The 21,349-nt window shown below is 44.6% G+C and overlaps 1 protein-coding gene across 1 annotated transcript in view; it reads left to right on the forward strand.

The window, feature by feature from the left end:
• Nucleotides 1-2,052: 2,052 nt before the first annotated feature.
• The window catches only part of CLNK (cytokine dependent hematopoietic cell linker), a 1,199,791-nt gene continuing 1,180,494 nt past the window's right edge, over nt 2,053-21,349 (forward strand). The window contains exon 1 of the mRNA XM_086964527.1: nt 2,053-2,107. The gene's annotated coding sequence lies outside the window, so the exon portion shown is untranslated. The remainder of the gene's footprint in view (nt 2,108-21,349) is intronic.

The raw sequence follows: 21,349 nt of genomic DNA on the forward strand, positions 1-21,349 counted from the left end.
ATTTGTTGGCCGCAGTTTTATTAGGAATACACGTGTATACATTGCACATCTTTGCGTATCTTGCCATAATTCATTATTGGTGAAGTGTCATTATTGGTGAACTGTCATACTTGCGTCATGCCTCATTTGCATCTCATTGCCCATTGCATTTGCCTAACTCACATGTACATTGCCCAATACCGGATGTATGACGTTACAACGCATGCTTTTACCACGCATGCCTTTACAATGCGGTTTTTACAACACATGCCTTTACAACGCATAGTGCTTTGGGGCGCTGGACAGTCAATAGTTTAATTTACTATTCCAACTCCAGTCCCCGTGGATAGTAGGGAAGGTGTTGGATAGTAAATTAAAGATATTCCCTATCCTAGAGCGCCCCCCCAGCGCAATGCGTTGTAATGGTTTGCGTTGTAAAAGTTGCGTCGTTAAGGCACTGCGTGGTAGAAGTTGCGTTGTGAAGGATGTTTCTCCCCAATAGCAGATTAGACTGATAGTTTGTTGTATAGGTTATTTGCAGGCTTGTATTGTCTCTTGGCCCCACTAGGTTGTTGCCTCGTTTGTTTGGGTTTGCCCTATCTCTGGGAGGGGTGTAACTTCTGTACTGGAGTTAGGCCACAACCCGCTACCTTGTCTAACTCTCTTTGTGCCCTGCCATCCGGTGGGGGCTGGGCAGCAAGCGCCGTCTCCGTTTGCTACTCCCTTGTGGTAGGCCAACTCACCCAGCCGTGAGGCATCCCAAGGTGGGTGGTCCTATTCCGGCGCACCACACTCTGGTGTGCCTCCATACCAACCATTATCCCCATAGTTTCTCGCCAACGCCTTGCCTGCTCCTCAGCACTGCGACATAGGTGCAGGTAGGTGGCACAAAACTTCCTCGCTGATGCTGCTCCCCCGCTCCAAATGATAGGAGCGGGGGAGCAGTGCTTATATTCCCCCCCCCCCCAGCGCTTTTCCGCCCTGACCTGGTATCCCCCTATTGGGGTTTGTACTGCTCTCGGGCCACCATTCGCCACGGGGGCCAGTGCCTCTCTGGCGGCTGCAGGTTGGGTGTTCAGGAGTTTTGCCCGCTCCTGGGTACGTCTAGGTGCTAAACCAGTTCCGTCCAGGGCTCCGCTGCGGTTATGGCGTGGGCCCTCGAGGCCCCCTTTGGAGTCAGCCTCCGCGAAAACAGGTGGTTGGTTTTCCTGTACCGCAGGACCCAACTGTGAGAGTTGTGTCTGAAAGCCCATTTAGGAGGGGGGAAGGGGGAATCGTTCATTGAAAAGCTTGGTATTGATAGAAGCTGGAAAAAAAACATAAGGACCCTCAATGGACATATGATACCTGCAAATGAGTGACACAATGACTGCGAAGAGGACAACAGGACATATGGGAAATCATGGTGACAGCAACATAAATGCCATCAAACGTCGTCGCGCCTGGCTACCCTAACCGGTGATAAGCCGCCCTATTGAAATCCAGTTTGATTGATCGATTGATTGAAACCTCTGTTGTATATTTATAAAACTAAAAGGAAGATGATGTGTCTTTCAGGCTCAGAGCTGCGAGCACTTACAAGTTAATGATTTTACTTTTCTCTGAAGAAGAATTAAAAAACTTAAGCTTGGTATGAGAGGTCTTGGTAGATCGACTGTTTGTTCGGTCCTAGAAAGAGGATGGAAGGGCTTGTGGGGAAGGGCTGAGTTAGAGGGCGCAGAGGAGGCTGGCAGATTTTGAAGGGAACTTTTGATGGTTATTTATTATTGTGGGTCTTTACTTAAAGCAGCTTACAATTTGCTATTCGAGAAAAAATAGTTTTGCATGTTTTGAGCAACTAAAAGCTTATTAAATAACTCTTTTTAACAAAACAGGCCGTTCCAGGGTAAAATATACTGTCGAGAAGTAGAACGCTTTTTTGCATTTGGGACCTGCTGGTCAAGACTAACCTTCCTGTTGATTGGTTTAGCGACTTGAGGGCAGATTCTGCAGGAAACCACCAAAGATTTGCCGAGACGGTAAAAACGCATCAGTTGAAACTGAAAAAATAGCCACTCTGAGCCGACCGTCAGCATTCAGGGTTTCAGCATGCTAACATCAAGGCGCCTCTGGATCTAATGGATAGAAGGTAAAACTGATTCCTCTATTATCTTTTAAAATATGCAAGATTAAGCGTAGGAGCCGAGTCATGAACACGTGCATCAGCGCACAGCAGAGAGCTGTTTTATGCGCTTGCACCGCCGATCATTAAACCGCACATTTCTTCGAGTGTTTGCATTATTTTAGGCAGCACAGCTCAGAAACAGAAAAGGGCAAACACTGCTCGCCATTTCCGAGCTGTGCAGTCTGAAAACCAAGCTGTAACTCGGTCAAGGCATTCACTTTAGACACTGCAGGCTCATAGACACAGGTGCTTGGCTTGGCTTGGCTCAGTCCTGAAGCCGATCAAATATTCATGGCATGAGAGAGAGCAGCCTCTGTGTTTCTTTGTGTATCTAATGCGTGGATATCAAACTCAGGTATATACTATGCCTTTCCTTTTTTTGAGTTTTTACTGGAGATTTATTATGTAAAATGCTAATTATGAAGGGTGTTTAAATAATTCACTTTTTCTGCACTACAGTATTACATAGGCAATGAAAGAGGTGTTGAGATTTTATTGAGCGTTCATACTTTATTCCAGATTATATTCGACACAGGATGTCCAAATATAACTACAATATAATTAACTTGTTTTTAAATAGTGCGTCATAGGGCATTGCTGCCATTTCTAAGCACTGTAAATAACAGGTGTTACTATGTAACCAATGTATCGGTACTCAATTTACGATATAGGATGGAAGTCTGAGCTTCTGTTAATTGTTCGTTGTTTTATACAGACTCAAAAATTGGGAATGTGCAGTTAGGTTTAAGTCTCACTTTCCACTGACAATGAGTTCTAATAGCTTTAATAACTTTAGCCTTATTTTGACAAATCAGAATACATGTTTGCATTCAATTAACCCAATTCGCTTAGTTTTGGCATGTCACGTTTGACACCTATTTGTCCATGGGGGGGGGGGGGGGGGGGTGGGGGGGGGAGTTAAAGTTAGTTTTCATTCCTGTTTCCAAGGAATGTTTTACTACAAGAAAAACTGCTAAATGAAATGACATCAAACTTAATATTAAATGTTATCTTTACTCGGAATACAGCTTTCTTTGATCAGTGTAAAACGTAAGATATTTGCATTACGCAAAGGTATCACGTGGACTTTTGAAGTGTTAAATATATTTTAGCTCCTGAAGGTTAGTTCACCGTTTGTCCAAAAATATTTTGTATGGTCTTCAGGCTTTCTGCGGATCTACAAATCCAGATAATTTGATTGACAGTCAGCAATAGCAAAAATATGTTCTCGATTGATCAGCAACAGCAAAAATGTGTTCTAGATTTACAGTCATCAACAGCACAAATGTGTTCCAATTAGAATCATAGTATGCCAGGTATTCAAAGCATGTGTCTTTGTAAAGGTTTACAAGATGGATGTAAAGGAGCAGAGAGAGCATTCCCTGACAACAGAGCCTATGTGTGTAGGGGTGTGAACTGGATCGAAGACTTTTTCTTTTTTTCAGAATGTGAATAGTTTACTTTTTAGGGAACTCTAGACGAATAACAATAAAGGAATTTAGCAGTGGATCTATGCACGGTCAAAAACAGTGTGCAATGAGCACTGTTGACAAGTGATCATGTGCCTGGTCTGAAATTAGGTCAGGCCCAACAAATGAGCAAATAGTGCACTGGTGAAGAACATGTGCAGTTGCACAGGTGATACGAAGTTTGGTGCAGAGCACATGCCTACACCGGTCCTTCGCTCGGAGTCCAATGTAAATGGTCAAAGGCCATGCAGTGTGCTTGCAGTCATAAGGGCTCGGAACGGCAGTAGGCCAGATTCTGCCCCTAGATCCTGCTGGATCTGGTCAAAAATTGTGTGCTGTGGACTCAGAGACACAAGTGCTGGTACAGGGCTTGACTGTAGGCCAGATCATTTACCCAAAACCTGACATACATCTGGAGCCTGTTGCCAGTAGTTTTAGTGGTAAGGTTGATGGCTCAGGACTAGCATGCTGCAGTATATTACATGCACATCAATGTTTGAAGTGGTATATCATAAAAACACTTTATATAATATGGTTTATGCTGCGCATAATACATTAACCTTTGTAAAAAAAAAGACTTGCATTCACTGAAAAAATTAATTTGTGAAATTAGGGGTGTCTTTTTCAGTAAACAATTCCCCAGTCATGGTAAACCATAACTCACCCCATATAGGGCACTACAGCCTTGGGAATGCCAACAGAACTCCTAAATGGCATTATAGGGCTGTATCAAACAGTTCTATAGTATTTGTCATCTATCTCACACGGTTACAAATTATCTATCATTATTCTCTCTCTCTGTATATATGTGTGTGTGTCTGTGTGTGTCTGTGTGTGTAGGTGTGTGTGTGTGTTTATATGTATATATATTCACTGAAAAAAACAAAGGTTACAGGGGTTGTAGAACTTGCCCCTGTGTGCAGGGTCATCCCAGAACTGTTTGCCTTCCTCCGGTATTTTCTGACCTGTTGTTGGTGGTTTTATGACTCTGGGCACTTTACCACTGCTGACCACTGCTGATTAGTGCTAAAGTGCATGTGCTCTCCCTGTAAATTGTTGTATGGGTTGTTGTTTCCAAAATTGGCATATTTGATTTACTAGTCAGTCTCTAGTACAGTGAACTGTGTGTGCCCAGGGCCTGTAAATCAAATGCTGCTACTGGGCCTGCAGCACTGATTGTGCCACCCACATGAGCAGCCTGCAAATGTAACGCACACCCGCCACTGCACTGTCTGTGCATAGTTTGGTTCTGTCATGTCGACCTGGCAAGGGCACCCACTTGCAAGGCCCGAACCTTCCCTTTTCTTACATGTGAGTCACCCACAAGGTAGACCCAAGGTATCCATGTGAGCAGGGTGCTTTGTATGTTAAAGGTAGGACATCCCCTGCTGTGTATGGCATGTCCTGATAGTGAAATACTGCCAATTTCGTTTTTCACTATTGAAAGGCTATCTGTCCTATAGGATAGAATGGGAGTTTATTTATAGCATATTATAAATATAGCTGCCCATTGCGACAAGATAGGAAAGTAAAGTTTAGTATGCCTAAACTCAGAATCTAAAGATGCATCTTTTAGTGAGGATGATTGTTATATTCTGTGTTTCAAAATACGACTTTCAGAAATTAGGTATTTTCTTGCTTAGACATCTTATGTGCCTCTGTTGGTTTGTGTTTTGACTGTCTGGCTTTGGAGTGACAAGGCCTGGAGATGTCCATTCTGTTTAGACAGCCACTTTGGGAGGGTGGAGGGTGAAGTGTGTCCTGCCTTTCCAGGGTGACTCAGGGCTGGGCTAAATAGACCTGGGCTGCATGTAGAGTAGGGGGAGGATATTTCCATGCAACTGAATGGGCCTGGCCTGTCTTAAACAAAGATGTCTCCACCTCCTGCCAGGAAGCTGTACCAGAGATGACATAACTGGTTTTGACTGAGCACAGGGCTTCTCTGCCACCAGAAAACAAAGAGATTTGCTGTATAAATATTGAGGCCCAGAACCCTCAACTTTAGATTACTTCTGGAATTCAAGAGGTACTTTTGCCAAGGAAAAGAGCTGGAGAAACAGAGGAGAAGTACTGCCCCTTTGCTGTGGGCTGTTTTAGGTTGGCATGCAGTGGCTGTTTCAGACAAGGACTTTGCTGTGTGATGTGTCCCCAGCTTGAGGAAGATCTCCAAGGGCTTTAAGTAGAGCTTGCCTCCTGTTTTTGAAGTCTCAGGGATACAAAGACTTTACCCCCAGCTCCCCTGAACTCCCTTGCTGAGAGTTCTGACCTGCCAAGACGTGCCTGTTGCTGTCTGAGCCGCTGGAGGTTGTTCCTGCTGTTGGGAGCTGGGAAAGTAACGCAACGAGGAGAAGCACAACACATCTGTACCTGTCTCTATCGAATCGAGTGCACTGATTTACGAAGGCCGAGATCACTGCACCGATTCAGAAGCAGGCCCTGCTGCGTGAATGCAAGAACCAATGCATAGTGGGACCATGGCTGAAGAAATGTTATGTTATTCGGATTTGTGTAGCGCTCAGCTGCCCCAGCAAAGGGGCGTCCCGGCACTGTCAGCATCAAATAACAAACCAGACACCAGAGCAGAAAAACGCTGGGAAAAAAGAGGTGGAAAATAGAGCCTAAGAGGGGAAGAGGAAAGTTTTAATGGCTGCCCTAAATTCCAACAAGCGTTCCATACTGCGAATCTGAATAGGTAAAGAACTCCAAAGTCTGGCCTCCAAATAGCGGAAGGTCTGACCACCGGCGCGGAGACGTTTACTCGAGGGACAGTAACCAAGTGCTGCCCCAGAGAGCGCAACTGGCAGGAGGGAGCGTAAGGAGTGAGAAGATTCGGCAGTAGGCTAGGCGTGGACAGCTTCAGAATCTTAAAGGAGAGACACAACGTTTTAAACTGTATATGTGCAGCCATGGGGAGCCAATGGAGTTTCCTGATAGCACCAGCTATGGGGCAGGTCCGTGAGAGCCCCAACAAAGCCCAGGCAGCAGCGTTTTGAACATGTTGCATCCAAATTATTTCAGCCTGGTTAGCCCCTAAAAGAATGGAGCTGGCATAGTCCAGTCGGGATAAAGTAGCTGACTGGACAAGCAGATGGCGAGTCGAGGAATCAAAAAACTTCAAAAGGGGCTTAAGGCCACGCAAGAGGCCAAAGCAGGTGCCAGCAACTTTTTTTGTGTGGTCTTGGAAGCTGAGGGAGGAATCCATCCAAACCCCCAGGTTCTTAACCACTGCTTTGGGGTTAGGGGCAGAGCCCAGAACACTTGGCCACCAGTGCTCAGTCCAGACGATCGAGTTCGTCCCGACTAACTGAACCTCAGTTTTGCTGGTATTCAACTGCAAGCAGTTGGTGGTCATCCATTCCGCAACGGCAGCCAGACCATCTCTGAATCTAGAGATATGCAGAGGGGAGCCTTCCGTCAGGACCACCCCCAGCTGCATGTCGTCCGCATAGGATACCATGGTTAGGTCCCATTGCCTGGCAACTGCAGTCAGTGTCTCTCCATAGAAATTGAATAGAGAAGGGCTCAGCGCAGAGCCCTGGGGCATTCCCTGATCGATGGATAAGCCTGGGAGAGAAATGGAGGGGCTGACACACGAAAAGATCTGTCGGTCAAAAACGATCTGAACCATTCCAGGGCCTGACCAGCCACACCAACTTCCTCCAGAGGCTGTAACAGGATACCATAAAAGACCATGTCAAAGGCGGCACTAAGATCAAGCAAGATCAGTGCCGCCGTTTGACCGGAATCAAGGATGGTCTGCAGATGTTCCGTCACAGCCGGAAGAGCCATCTCAGTGCTGTGGCGCGGCAGAAACCATTTTGTGATGGATCCAGGATGTTATTAGCGCTCAGAAAATTTGTGAGCGTGGTATTCACATGTGCCTCCGTAATCTTAGCCACCCACGGAAGGAGGGATATAGGCCGGAAATTTGCGAGTTTAGTTGGATAAAGCGAAGGTTTATTAAGAATGAAGGATACCTGTGCCTGTTTCCAAGGTACCGGGACCACTGCAGTAGAGAGAGAAGAATTAACCAGATGACATTGCGGGGCTAGAAAAAGAGAGACTGATTCTTGAAACTGAGCAGGTCTTAAAGGGTCGCCTGGGGAGCCAGATTTAACTTTCCTACTCAGCCGAATAAACTCATCCTGGGTGATACTAGGGAAAACTAGAAGGGACGGCAGAGACAGAGTTCCATGAGGAGCTCTAGGGGGGAGGAAGGGCCCTTGAGGAAAGGCCAGATAGATGGTGCGAACTTTCTCGATAAAGAAAGTGGCGAGATCCTCGCACTACTGTTCGGACGATATGGGGATTCCAAGTTTTTCCTAACCCTAAGGTCTTTAAGAATCTTAAAAATGCACTTAGCTGGGTTAGGGCTCAGCTTAATTTCATTGGCATAGTAAGCTGCCCGAACAGTACAGATGGTTTTATGATAGCACTTGATCTCCCTATATAGCAAACTTTTTTCCTAGAATTACAGTTTTTCCTCCACTCATGCTGCAATCTCTTACAGGCCTTCCATAGAGTGGACAATAAATCTTTGGACCAGGGGCTGGCATTAACTGGGTGGCCCTTACACCATTTGGCAGGGATAAGAGAGTCTAACCCTGGGGTGATCCAGTCATAGAAAGATCTGTAGCCTGTCTCAGTATCTTCAAGCGGTCCTAGAGGATTCATATTTAGGAACGTGTGGAAGTCCTCTAGCCTCAGTTTACGCCACAGGCATTTAAAAACCGGCAAGTTGGTGGTTTTGTTAGGGTCTGGCCACAAACGAAGATGGCCGTTTTACGCCAGAGCTCCACGCAGAGATGGGCCCTTGGATGGAGGCAGGGGCACTCTTGGCATAGCAGTTAGACAGGGCACCTGATGCCGACACCCTGAATGCAGCGCTGCCAGGCTCTCTTCCCTGGTTCCACATTGCCTGAGGTGGGCCAGGCCTACACTATGAGGGGAAGCTGCGGCCCACAATGATTCGAAGTGCCGGCCGGCCTTTGGTGGAGTCCCTTGCCAGGCAAATTCCCTCTCCTGTGCTGCTGCTCCTGCAGGGTGGCGGGGGCCCTGTGACCTGTTCCCTGCTGTGCGCCCACCACCAACTACGCTTGACTCAGGGCCTGTCATCAGTGCTTCCTTGACTGCAACAGCATCTGTGCCATTGGGTGCACACTGGGCTGGCAGCCCATAGAGACATTGCGGCCCGCTCTACAGCCCCGGGCAGGGCTCACACTGACCTCATGTTGAGGCCTTCCTGCTTGACTGTGACCTGCCTGCCCACACAAAAGGTCAGCCCGTGGGTCCCCGAACCTACCTGCACCTATTTACCTCGTGGCCCCAGCTGCCTCTGCAGCCCAGACAGTGAGTGATGCTATTGCCTGGGGCTTGCAAAAGACTAATGAGCCCCTGCTACCACAGTGCAACAGGGTCCCCTCTCCCCGTCAGATGCTGATGCTACAACTGCGAATGGGGCTTGGCGGTTTAGCACAAGCCTGTGCCCCTGTCACTTCTGCTCTGCCACACCCCACTGGGCGAGCCTCTCTGGCTATTGCAGCCCAACCACAGCAAGTCCATGGACCTCCCCGCACCTGAGCACTCCTCCAAGGGCTACCCTGTGCATTGCGCCTACCGCCGTCTGTATACGGCGGGCCCCACCCTGCCCAGACAAGAGCGCTGCCCTGGACTCCAGACTTGCTATGTGGAGTCTGGCTGGTGGTGGCGAGGTGGCGCCCAAGCTCTGTGTTACAGTATCCAGTCTGGGCTCCCCTGCCAATCTCTCTCCAGCCGCAACACCATCAACATTGGGGTAACCACTGGCCTCCCATGTGAGCCTGAGTGATTGTGGCCACCTCTGAGAAGCACTGCAGAACAGGGGTCCACACGAGCCCTCTAGCATAAGGCCTCCTTGAGGCCTCCCACACTGACATCCTCCCACCTACTACGGAGCGGGCACCTGCTGTTATGGACGGCTGAGGCCCTCTCTCCTCGCATGTGGGCCCTATGCTTGGACTGGGGATGTATCCTGGCAAGACAACAGGTAAGCCTGTTTGACAGCTACTCTTCACTGAAGCCCTCAAGCAGACCCATGCTGTGACCAAACCCCAGGGCACAACCCCTCCTGAACTCAGCCAGCCTCAACCCGCCATTTCGGGTCCTCCGGATGCCACCATTGAGCGAATACTGCAGCAAATCTCGGCTGTGGCCCATTGCCTGGAGGGCATGGAGGCAGGTATTGCTGCACTGAAAACTGAGACCAAGTCCATCTGCAAGGACATCGCAGGTTTCCAAACCCAAGTGGACGGCCAAACTCAGTGGGTCTCCTTGCTGGAAGACTGCCTCAACACACTGCCGAATAGGATCAGAACCAGAGCAGTCGGGACAATGTCAGATTTTTCGGCTTCCGAGAGAACATGGAGGGACCTGAAGTCAAATCCTTCCTTAGAGATACACTCCTTAAGGTCACTGGACTGATCTTTCAACCCCCCCTTGGTGATGCAAAGAGCCCCTCGCATAGGCCCGCCGAGACGGGCGCTACCACATACTCACAAACTCTCATAGTCTGCTTCTTGCGCCATGAACAGGCCAGCAACTAATCTTAGCGGCCGACACCCACGCCCTGTACACATGTGAGGGGCACAAGATTAGGATGGCAGCGGATTCTCCAAGGAGACCAACAAACTTCGCAAGGCCTTCCTTTGTCTACTGCCCCCTCCTCTGCCAGCTAAACATTAAATATGGCCTCTTTGAACATGCACATCTCTGGATCACCAAGGATGGCATCTTCCTTCTTCATCCTGGAAGACCTGTGTCACTTCCTGGAAGGGCTAACCACACAGAATACAAACACTGTCTCCTCTGCCACCATGGTCGGCTCCGCCCTATGAGACAGAGCATCTCGGTATATCATTGGGGGATAGGAATTTTACGTGGGACGCAGAGCTGTGTAGGACCGGCACACTGGACAGGGGGAACAGCGCGGACAGGGCGCTGCTGGGAGATGTAACCTCAGACCCCGGCCTCGTAGATCACTGGCGCCTCTGCCACTCAACTGACAAGGAGTATAATTTCCTGTCCTCGGTCCATGGTATGCAATCCAGACTGAATTACTCCCTCATCTCACAATCACCTGTGGTGCTTGTCAGACAATCTTGCATCTTGGAGGCTGCCCTGTCTGACCAATTTCTGGTTCTACTATCCCTAGAGGTAGGCCTGGCCTCCCTGGGTTGCAAACCATGGTGCTTGAATGTGCAAGGATTCTGCTCTCCCCAGGACAAGACTCAACTGCAGGCCCAGCTTTCTACATACCTGGTGGATAATAAAAACTCTGTGGACTCCAGCAGGGTGCTCTGGGTGACCGCAAATGCAACCATATGTGGGCAACTGATGAGGGATGTCCTGCGGCCAACAAACAGGCGTCACTCCGTCGACCTTAGCTGGAGGGACAAATTGGCTCCCTCACCCACCTTTACTCCTCCCGCCCCTTTGTACCCAACCATCGCTGCTTAGAGCAGGCCCATATTGCTCTTAATGGCTTCTTTACTTCCAAAGCTGAATATATCCTCTAACGTCTGAAAGGTAGGCACTATGTACAGGGAAAGAAGGCAGGCCACCTGCTGGCGGCCCAGCTGCTACACCAGGAGGCTGCAATGGCCATTCCTGCTATTCAGTCAGTGGACGGGGATATCATCACTTGCCCTCAGGGCATCGCCAATCAGTTTACATCATTCTACAAAATGCTTTAAACCCCAGAAACGCAAGCCAGCATGAAACAGGTGACCACGTTTCTCACGGAGGTATATTAGCAAGTCTCTAAAAATAAAGCCGGCAAAGGGTGACATATAGTCTTGATGAATTGACATGAGTATGTGGGTGGGATTGACAGAAGCTTGGCTGATGCTGTAGTGTAATTCCTATATTCCCAATAGGCTCTGCGCATTGGAATAATATATACTATAGATTTGACGTAGGACGGAGGTTAACTAGGTCTCTATCAAATATATTAGACTTAATTGTGAGTGCCAGATAGCTCAGAGGTCACTAGAAACTTTCTCGAAGAAACAAGAAGGGATTAGTTTCTGACTCCCGCATAAACATGACAACTTTGTTTCCCAAGACTAAGAAATGTATCTGTAGAGTCGTGAAAACAATAGATAGTTATTTCACCCAGTCAATCGTGCATGCTTTGTTTCACCAGAGGTGCAGAGAATTTAGAGAGACAGGCGTTTTCAATAAAAAGTATTCTTTGAACAGTCTTCTGTCTAATGCAGATGAAATTAACTGCTACAATCGTAATACTGGTTGCAAAGTACAATGCGTACAGTACGAAGAGTATTATAAAATAATACTGTAAAAGCATGATATGGTTTTTAAGCCATAAAATACATAGAATACATACATCAATAAATAAAGACTAAAAGTGCTCATCTGGTGCTTCTAAAGTATGCCTACCCCGGTGTACCTAAACTAGGTCTAGTACAAGGGAAGAAGTAAGTGAGGTGTAGCTTAGTTTTAGTATTCTTTGCCAAGAATCTATCCAAGAATTCTCTAAGGGTCCAATCAGCTCCATACCTTGGTTTTAGAATGAAGGAGGTCTGGTATCTCTCTCTCAGGACTCAATTTCCCAATAACCCGCAAGGGTAGCTTGGAAACACTGGAGCTGGATTTCTTGGCAAGAGAAAAGACAGCGTCTCTCTCAGTGCGTCTGCTGGAGGGTCGGCTTCCTTCGGCACTTGCTGCGGCGAGATGTGTCGTGTAGGTAGATAGTCAAACTGCTCCAAACCACTGTGTCCTTGCCTGGGCAAGTGTGGGCATATTTATACCTTGAAGGGTCCTAGTTTGACGTAAGGTTCGACATAATAACGTCATCAAAGACTCAGTTCTTTGAAAACTCCATGAGTTCTTGGATAAATCAATATTCAAGCAAGGGGAAGTCCCTGACTGCTGAAGGCGGGTTTTTCCAAGAAATCGTTGTGGATTTTCGGAACTAGTGGAAGTAGCCATGCCGTATTTGGACTGCATAGGCTAAGTCTAAATATGGTTATGATTTCTATGCCTATATAAGGATAGGGTGATTTATACCTATATATGGGCATGAATCGGGAAAATTACACTAGGGTCCTAAATTCATATACAACAATGCAGTGGCATATATAAAAACTTAATGGCAATCCCATGAGCTTAATTACAACATGACCTGGGGATTTGCTATGAAAATGGCTGAATTTATGTTTCATCACAGATATATCTCAATCCAAATCTCACTATACCATGCATATATCTGCACCTACAAAATCATAAAAATCTGACTTTTCAAACCGGGCGAACTTATTATCTCTGTAATTGGATCATCACCAATTGAAAAGATGTCTGAGTATATTGATGAACTTCTACAGCCATTTGTAAAAAACCTATCTTTCCTCCAAGATACCAAGGATGTATTGAATAAACTTGATGGCATACAATTGGCAAAAGAAATTATATGAGTCACGCTTGATGTCAGTTCTTTATATGCATGCATACCCAAAATCAAGGGTTTGGAGACAGTTCAACATTTTCTATCTATTAGACAGGCCTCTTATATTAAAGACACAGGCATGATTCTTGACATAATTGAATTCGTACTAGACAACAATGTATTTATGCATATGGAAAAGTGGTTCAGACAGGCCCAGGGAGTTGCTCTGGGTTCATGGTTTACTTTTCACCTTGATATGCAAATCTCTACACTGGATTTTTTGAGTTATGACATCTTCAGGGTAATGGTTCCAATCATCTGCCAGAACTTATATTTTTTGAGGGATGGTATATAGATGATACCCTTCTAATTTGGACAGGGCTTCAATCACTTTTGGTGGAATTCTGCACTTAACTCAACATGTACAACTTGTATATCCAGATGCTATATCCATTCAGTAAACAATCCATTTCATAAGATCTAGAGGTTCTCTGATGAGGAAAAAGAAACAGACCACTCAAGCAACATGTACTATGGTTCCTTTTCTACACCTATCAGCTGTGATAGTAACACTATATACAAAATTCTATTAAAACACTGGCATGTCCTATGCACTGACAAGACATTGACACAGATCCTACCATCCAAATCTGTGATGGTGCATAAGAGGAGTAAAACTATTTGGGATACAGCATGTTGTAGCTGTTTGCCATCAACAACTGTGGATACCAGTATGTGGTTATCAACTTAACCTACAGATCTTTTACAAGTGTAGCTCATCAAATATGTGTAGCCTTGCAATGCATAAAACACACAAATTTGCTTTCAATGAAAACAGGGAATACGCAGTTGAGACATTTGTCAATTGCAATACCAGATTTGTGGTATATGTTCTCATTTGCACAAGTGACACCATTTATTTTGGGCGTCCCGCTTGCCCCCTAAAAGAATGCATACAAGAGCATATAAGGACAGTGAGGGATAATGATATCATGTATCCACTAGTAAGAGACATTGAAGAGACACATGCCACATTGGAAACCCAGACAGTAGGATTCTTGGGAATCAGTCAGAACTAAGTGAGTCAAAGAGGGGGTAACTAAATGGCCGAATTAAGAAAAAACAAGGCATGTTGGATCTAAGTGCTACGGAGTTAGCAATAAATCTTGATAACAAAATGTATCATTTTCTATACTAATCTAACTTGTAGATTTCTCATGTCCATCAGTGAGTGTCTTGACACTCCGACCCAAGTGATCTGGAAGCACTTGAGTTTTTTTAACCATAATATATGTTGTATATGGTGGAAAATAAGGAAAGCTTTTAAGTTGGATTTGTAACAAAATAATAAGAAATGATTCTGTTAGTTTCACTATAGGTTCAACAGCGTATTCGTATGTGTATACTCTGTTTTCCATTGTAATATATCAACCAACGCAATGATTTGTCTTGAAGATGACATCAATAAACATGAATGTAAAGGGAAACAACCTTTACCACGCAATCATTACATCGCACTACATTTACAATGCAGTCATTACATCCCACTACATTTCCAATGCAGTCATTACATCGCAACATCCTTTACAATGCATGTCACTACAACGCATGACACTACATTGCATGTCATTACAACACATACCATTACAACACATAGTACCCCTACACTATCCAACACTTACCCTACTGTTCCAACCCCTGGAGTTAGAATAGTAATTTTGACCCCTACGCTATCCAACACTTACCCTACTGTTGCACCCTCTGCAGTTAGACTAGTATTTTTTACCCCTACACTATCCAACACTTACCTTCAATGCAATGTAATGGTATGCGTGGTAATGGTATGCATTGTAAAGGTATAATGCGATGTAATGGAATGCGTTGTAAATGTAGTTTAAAAAAAGTTGTTGTAATGGCTTGCAATGTAAGTGTATGAGTTGTAAATGATGTTGCGATGTAAAAACTGTGTTGTAAAGGCATGCATTGTAAATGTTTGTGTTGTAACGTCATACATTCGAATGTAAATGCCAAGCATTGGAATTCCATACAATGTATCATTCTCAGCCATTATTATTTACATCATGTGCAGAATGTAACAATGTGCATTGTAACACATCTGATATAGTACTGTATCTATGTAACTGCTTATGGAGCATATGACTGTGGTGTGTATTCATTTACAATTTTCTTCTTTTGTTAGCCATTTTCTCCTTGGCTTTGAGTCTTTAGTCTTAGAAATGGTGTGCACCCCAATTGACCGTTGTTTAATCCTTTTTATCTTATCACAGTACCCATCTGATTCGGCCTTGAGTGGGTATATTATCATCCTTGTTCCTGTGAAGATTTTCATTATCTACACATAAGAATTAAATACGTTTTTATTCTGTTTTCCCTCATTGGTTACTTTTGGGTATTTTAGGATTGCAATGACTTTGGTTTGCATCATCTTTTAAATTTTCTACTTTAAATTTAATTTTTCTTTTTACAAGTGGCTTACACCCCAATTGTTTAGGGGATCACGTTATCTTTTGTGGGTCCTTTTGTTTGGTTTGCATTGTGTGAAGGGGTTTGAAGATGTGATCAATATGAAAAATGATCTGTGTTCTCTTTCAATATGGCCACCTTTACGTGGTATGGTGCATGTTGACTTTTAGCCTTTGAAGGGAAGTGTCCCTCGTCATAAATGTATTTGATGCTTTCACTCCGCTCTTTGATTTCCTTGGGTGAACGCCGAATGACTGCAGCATGTCAGGACTTCCACAGTAGGAGTTTTGTTGTGCTATCATTGTTATGAGCGAGTTGGTTGGTTTCAGCACTGTGCATGTGGGCCACCCTTTTCTTTGATGGACAACAAGGCTCCTTTATATGCACTCAGGCCTTGACACATATTACTTTCTGCCATTTTGTGACCTATGAGCTAGCAGTACTTCTACATATTTATTTATTTATTTATTTATTCAAAGTTTTATATAGCGCGAACAGGATCCTTACAGATATCAGAGCGCTTCACAAAGACAGGGAGGGGCAATAGGAGTAAACAGAGATAATGGGAACAGTATAATAGTCAGTGACATGGTAATAACATGGATGATAGAAACAAACATAAAACCAATCCATATATGATCAGGTAAATAACATGGTAACATGGTAATAACATGGTAATAACATGGTAAGTAACATGGTAATAACAATTCTGCATATGGGTCCAATGGCAATTTTGTTTTGAATGGTTATGCTCATTACAGGAGTTTAATTATATGACATTCCCAATGTTAATCCTTCTGCGTGACTTGAGTTTTAGACACATAGTTTTGACTATGCCTTCTGTTGCATGCATTTCTACCAATGTTAAGGATACAGTCTTGAGTGGGGATTGTATTTGTATTGCTGAATTGGTACACACTCTTGGGAAAAATGTTGCAACATAAACGAGTTAGTGATAAATTGAGGTCACGTTATATGTTAGATGTGCTTTTGGTTATTTTACTGGTGTTCCAAACCTGGAGCTTGTTGCTGTCATAACCTATATATATGATTTGAGGATATCAATGCTTACCAAAGACGATGAACTACTTCTTTAATTGTGGAACTCTTGTGTTCCGTTATACTGGATCCTATGAATAGTTTTAAGTTGTGACACAATGCGTGTTCCCCTTTGTCCCCCCTTGTCTCCCCTTGTCCAGACACGTTTATGCTCAGTGTTAGAAATGAGGGTCTCTAGTTGGCAGAGGTAGGTACGTTTGTCTAAATAGGGACCCTTGCTTCTGGTCAGAGTAAGGTGGATTTACTGCTAAAACAACCCCTGCTCACCACCTTGGTAGCTTGGCACAAGCAGACAGCCTTATCTAAGAGGCAGTGTGTAATGCATTTGTGAACACTTACAGTAATATAGTGAAAACATTACAAATGGACACCACACCAGTTCAGAAAAATAAATAACCCTTGTCTAAACCAAAAGACCAAATGACAAAATTCCACAGTACAGGTATCAAGATATCCTCAAAAATAGGCTAGTCACAAAAATAAAGCTGGTAGCAACAATTAACTCCACTACGACTGACCAGTGAAAATTGCAAAGTACGGTGCCGACCACGAGGTTTACGGTGTTGGGCCCAGAGTCCAGCAGACCCACAAAGCACAGCACCTTGGAATTGATGAAAGCAAAAACAGTTCACGGCGTCGGGGAGGTGTGGCTTCGTAAGCGCTGCACGGCATCGGCTCCTTACAACCCCAGGGGGACACAGCCTCTGTTCCTTACTGCAGCGCAGGCGAGGCAAGACCATGATTCCTTACCGCGTCGGAGAGATAATGTCACAATGGCGCTGAACCACTGTTCCTTACAATGGCGCGATGTCGATGGATTCGGGGATCACCCACGTCGAGGATCGGCTCCGCGATGATGAAGTCGGCTTTGGAGTCGATGTGGCACGATAACAGCCGTCGGGCCTACCTCGCAAGTCGGAGCAGTGCTCATGGCTTCGGTGCAGGTTGCGGCATCGCACACCGGTGTAGCCTCTGTAGCAGCTGAAACAGCAGTTCCAAATGCAGAGAGACAGAAGAGGTGAAGTCTTTGTGCTCCTGAGATTTCAGAACAGGAGGCGAGCTCAGTTTCAAGTCCTTGGAGATCTTTTCTTCAAGCAAGGGACAAAGCAAACAGCATAGTCCCTTTTCTCCTTTCCTTGGCAGCAAACATCCACTGAAGGCCAACCCCAGACAGCAAACAGCACAGTGGCAGTATTCCTCCTCAGCAACTCCGGCTGTTCTCCTTGGCAAAGGTTTCCTTTTCATTTCCCAGAAGTGATCTAAAAGTCTGGGGTCTGGGCCCCACATTTATACACCCAAATCCTTTGTTCTGTGAAGGCAGAGAATGTCTGTAACCAGTCAAAACCAGTTCTGTCCTCACTGGCGCAGCTTCCTGAAAGTAGGTGGAGACAGCATTGTTGAAGGCAGACCAGGCCCAGGCAGGTGAAAGGAAATATCCTCCCCCTACTCTAAATACAACCCAGGCCTATTCATCCCAGCCCTAACTCATCAGACTTTTGGAGCCACAGCCCTTCTCCAGCCCCTGTCACCCAAAAGCCAGACATGCAATGCACAAACCTAGCAGAGGCACACTAAATGGTTAGGCAGGAAAATAACCACTTTCTAAAAGTGATATTTTCAAACACAGAATGTTAAAATCATCCTCACTAAAAGTTGCACTTTAAAATTCTGATTTCAGGCATACAAAATTTTCCAGGGTCAGTTATGTTTATAAGGTATGATAAAACCCCCCATTCCGGCCTATGGGAACAGATAGCTGTGCAATAGTGAAAAATGAAATTGCCAGTATTTCACTATCAGGACATGCCACACACATCAGGGATTGTCCTAGCTTTGCCAAAACTAAACGAATACTACTGGTCTGTTGACAAAATAATATACGGCAAATAACAGAGTCTGTGGTAGCTACAAATGTGCTAGGATGGAAAGGAATCCCATCAACCCACCAGATGGCAGAACTTCATCAGCTGGGATTTGTAAGACTGGTATATGATAGGCAACAAACCTTATACAATTGTGAGCTGGCCTAACATACAACCACTAGTGATGGATCAAGCCATGAATGTAACTCTGTGGTGCTGAAAAACTAATTTTGCAGTGATACTAAATGAGAGAAAAATCAATGTGCAGAATAAAATTGACTACTACGATAACAAAGCTACATTTATTAGAGGCTTATCATAGTGTCAAAACTAAAAACAGAGTGTGGATAGTTCGTCAGATGACTAAAGAGGTCTTCATGTTTCAGCCATTGTGGGTCATAGTAAACCACTGGCTTTCTTCAGGACCAAAGACTACACTACTGCAAAAAGTATGAAAAATAATAAGTAATACGATACATCCTACCATCCATATAGCTTCAATGAGTATTCAAGAAATGGATTCTTTCCTAGAAAAATACACAGGAGAAGCTGAGAAACTGAACTACAGATACACATGTATTAGCCGTATATACAAATTCAAATATTTACATGTCAGTAATCACATAAGGATTCACTTTAATCAATGCATATAGATATTTGATTTTCATTAACTCACCCAATGTCTCATGGGAGTAAACCTCACCTCTGCTGGCGACTGCTCAGGTGATGAGGCCCCACTATGTAAGTGGATAAAAAGTGACAGAGGACTATTACAGTATCCCTCCCTCAATTTCCACCAGCTTCAGAAGAAACCTAAACTTTGGTACTAAAATAAGCAAAACAAATAGCAGCTCTGAACAGACTCTCCTAGTAAAACAATGCACTAGTGACTCCTCACTTACACGCTTCTCTTGGTAAGATATGATGGAAAGACTATGTATGTGAAGTCTGAGGTAAGAGCCTCCTAGGGTCAAAGGTACCATGTATGTGGTCTAAACTCGTGAACACATTTGTTACATATAAAAGTCACTATCAACATATTAAGTGTCCTGATATATTTAATACTCATTATTCATAGTTTCAATATTAGCCTCCTGGGTGGCATAGAGGTTTATCCATATCGCCTGCCTCAGGTGAGTAACATGATAATTATATAAGGAAGGCAGATATAAGCTGAAGCGGCTGCAGCCAAATATGTGCAACAAACAGTGAATCCCCCAGGTATGAGATGTAAAAGCAATTGGACAAAGACTGTGGACTTCCAGCATCTTGTAAACAAACAGGCATCTTATAAGCACAAATGCGCAAGATCTTCAAAGCAGAATCACCGACATGGGACGCCGCCCTACCTGTCCGTCGGTACCCCGAGCTGCTCCTAAGCCAAGGGGGAGGTAACCAGACGGAACAGGAGGGCCACATTTATACAAGCCAGGTAAGTATCACAACAGACCACAGAGGGGACCACCCACAACAGGAAATGTTATGCAAGCGTTTTCTCTTCTTAGAACGCATGCGTAGTTCAGAAGTGGACCTGAAAGGGAGCCTTTGGGGCATTTTTAAAAAATCTTCCTGCGGCCTAATCGCGCATGTGCAAACATTCAGCAAGATGTACCGGAAACACTACGTATTGCTTGCTTACTTGCTCAGCGTTTCCTATTCAATATGCGCAAGCGCAGCGCTGAAGAGGACCGGAAGGCAACTTGCAGAATGTTCTTTGTTCTTGTTTACAAAGCCCAAAGGTGCATGTACAAACTGCCGAAAGAAATTATCGGAAACATTTTGTATCTATTATTTTTTTAAGAACCGTGGGCTCAGCAAAGGTCGAAGGTTTAGTTTTGGCATATTGTGGATGGGGGACAAAATACTTCTTGGTCTATAACTGAATTTCCCCTTGGACCCTTTATTAATGGTATATTTTGTGGTGCATGTCCTACCTTTCACATACAATGCACCCTACCCACAGGGGTCCCTTGGGCCTACCTTAGGGATGACTAACATGCAGAAAATTGAAGGTTTGGGAACTGGAAAATGGGTGCACTTTCCAAGCCAACATGGCTGCCCCAGACTGCATACAGGCTCTGCAATGGCAGGCCTACACCACATTTTACAAGATGCTTCTGTGTATGCCACAATCAGTGCTGCAAGCGAACCAGCAGCATTTGATTTACAGGCCCTGGGCACACATGGTGCACTGTACTAGGGTCTGACAAGTAAATCAAACAGCCAATCATGGAATCACTAATCCATAACAACAATTTACAAAGGGAGCACTGGCACTTTGGCACTGAACAGCAGTGGCATAGTGCCCAATGCATCTAGACCAGCAAAAACACAGGAGGCAACAGCAAAAAATGGAAGGGAGGCCTACGCAAATGGTGCTAGGTCTAACTCTAACACTCAGTATGCGGGCATTTCAAACTGGGAGGCTTTTGATGCTGTTACTACAGTCGGATCATATCAATGTTTATCAAACACAAACAATAATGTTTCTTATTGGATGTACTTGTGTTCCAGTATACTAACTTTTATGAATGGGTTTTAATCATTGCACAATGCATTTAGGGATTTCCCCTTTATTTTTTTCATTTTTCCAACAAGCACATAGTGTGACTTATCACGGTCCAGGTAACTTGTAATGGTTTTATAACTCTCCGAGACTTCTATAATAGGAGACAGCATTTTTTTTCCTCCTCATCCTTTATGATAATAATATAAAGGAAGTGGGTATTTTTGGGCAATACCATGAAGAGAGTATTTTAAATTTAATAATATATTGTAATTTCTCTTTTATCTTCTCTCCTTTTGGGACCTTCTTCTTTCGGTTTGTGGTGCATTTGAGGTATTGTTGAATATTTTAGCTTAATTCAGGCTGAATATTCACTTTTTATCA

The sequence above is a fragment of the Lissotriton vulgaris genome, chromosome 3_2, assembly GCF_964263255.1.
Source record: "Lissotriton vulgaris chromosome 3_2, aLisVul1.2, whole genome shotgun sequence".
NCBI classification, from domain to species: Eukaryota; Metazoa; Chordata; class Amphibia; order Caudata; family Salamandridae; genus Lissotriton; species Lissotriton vulgaris.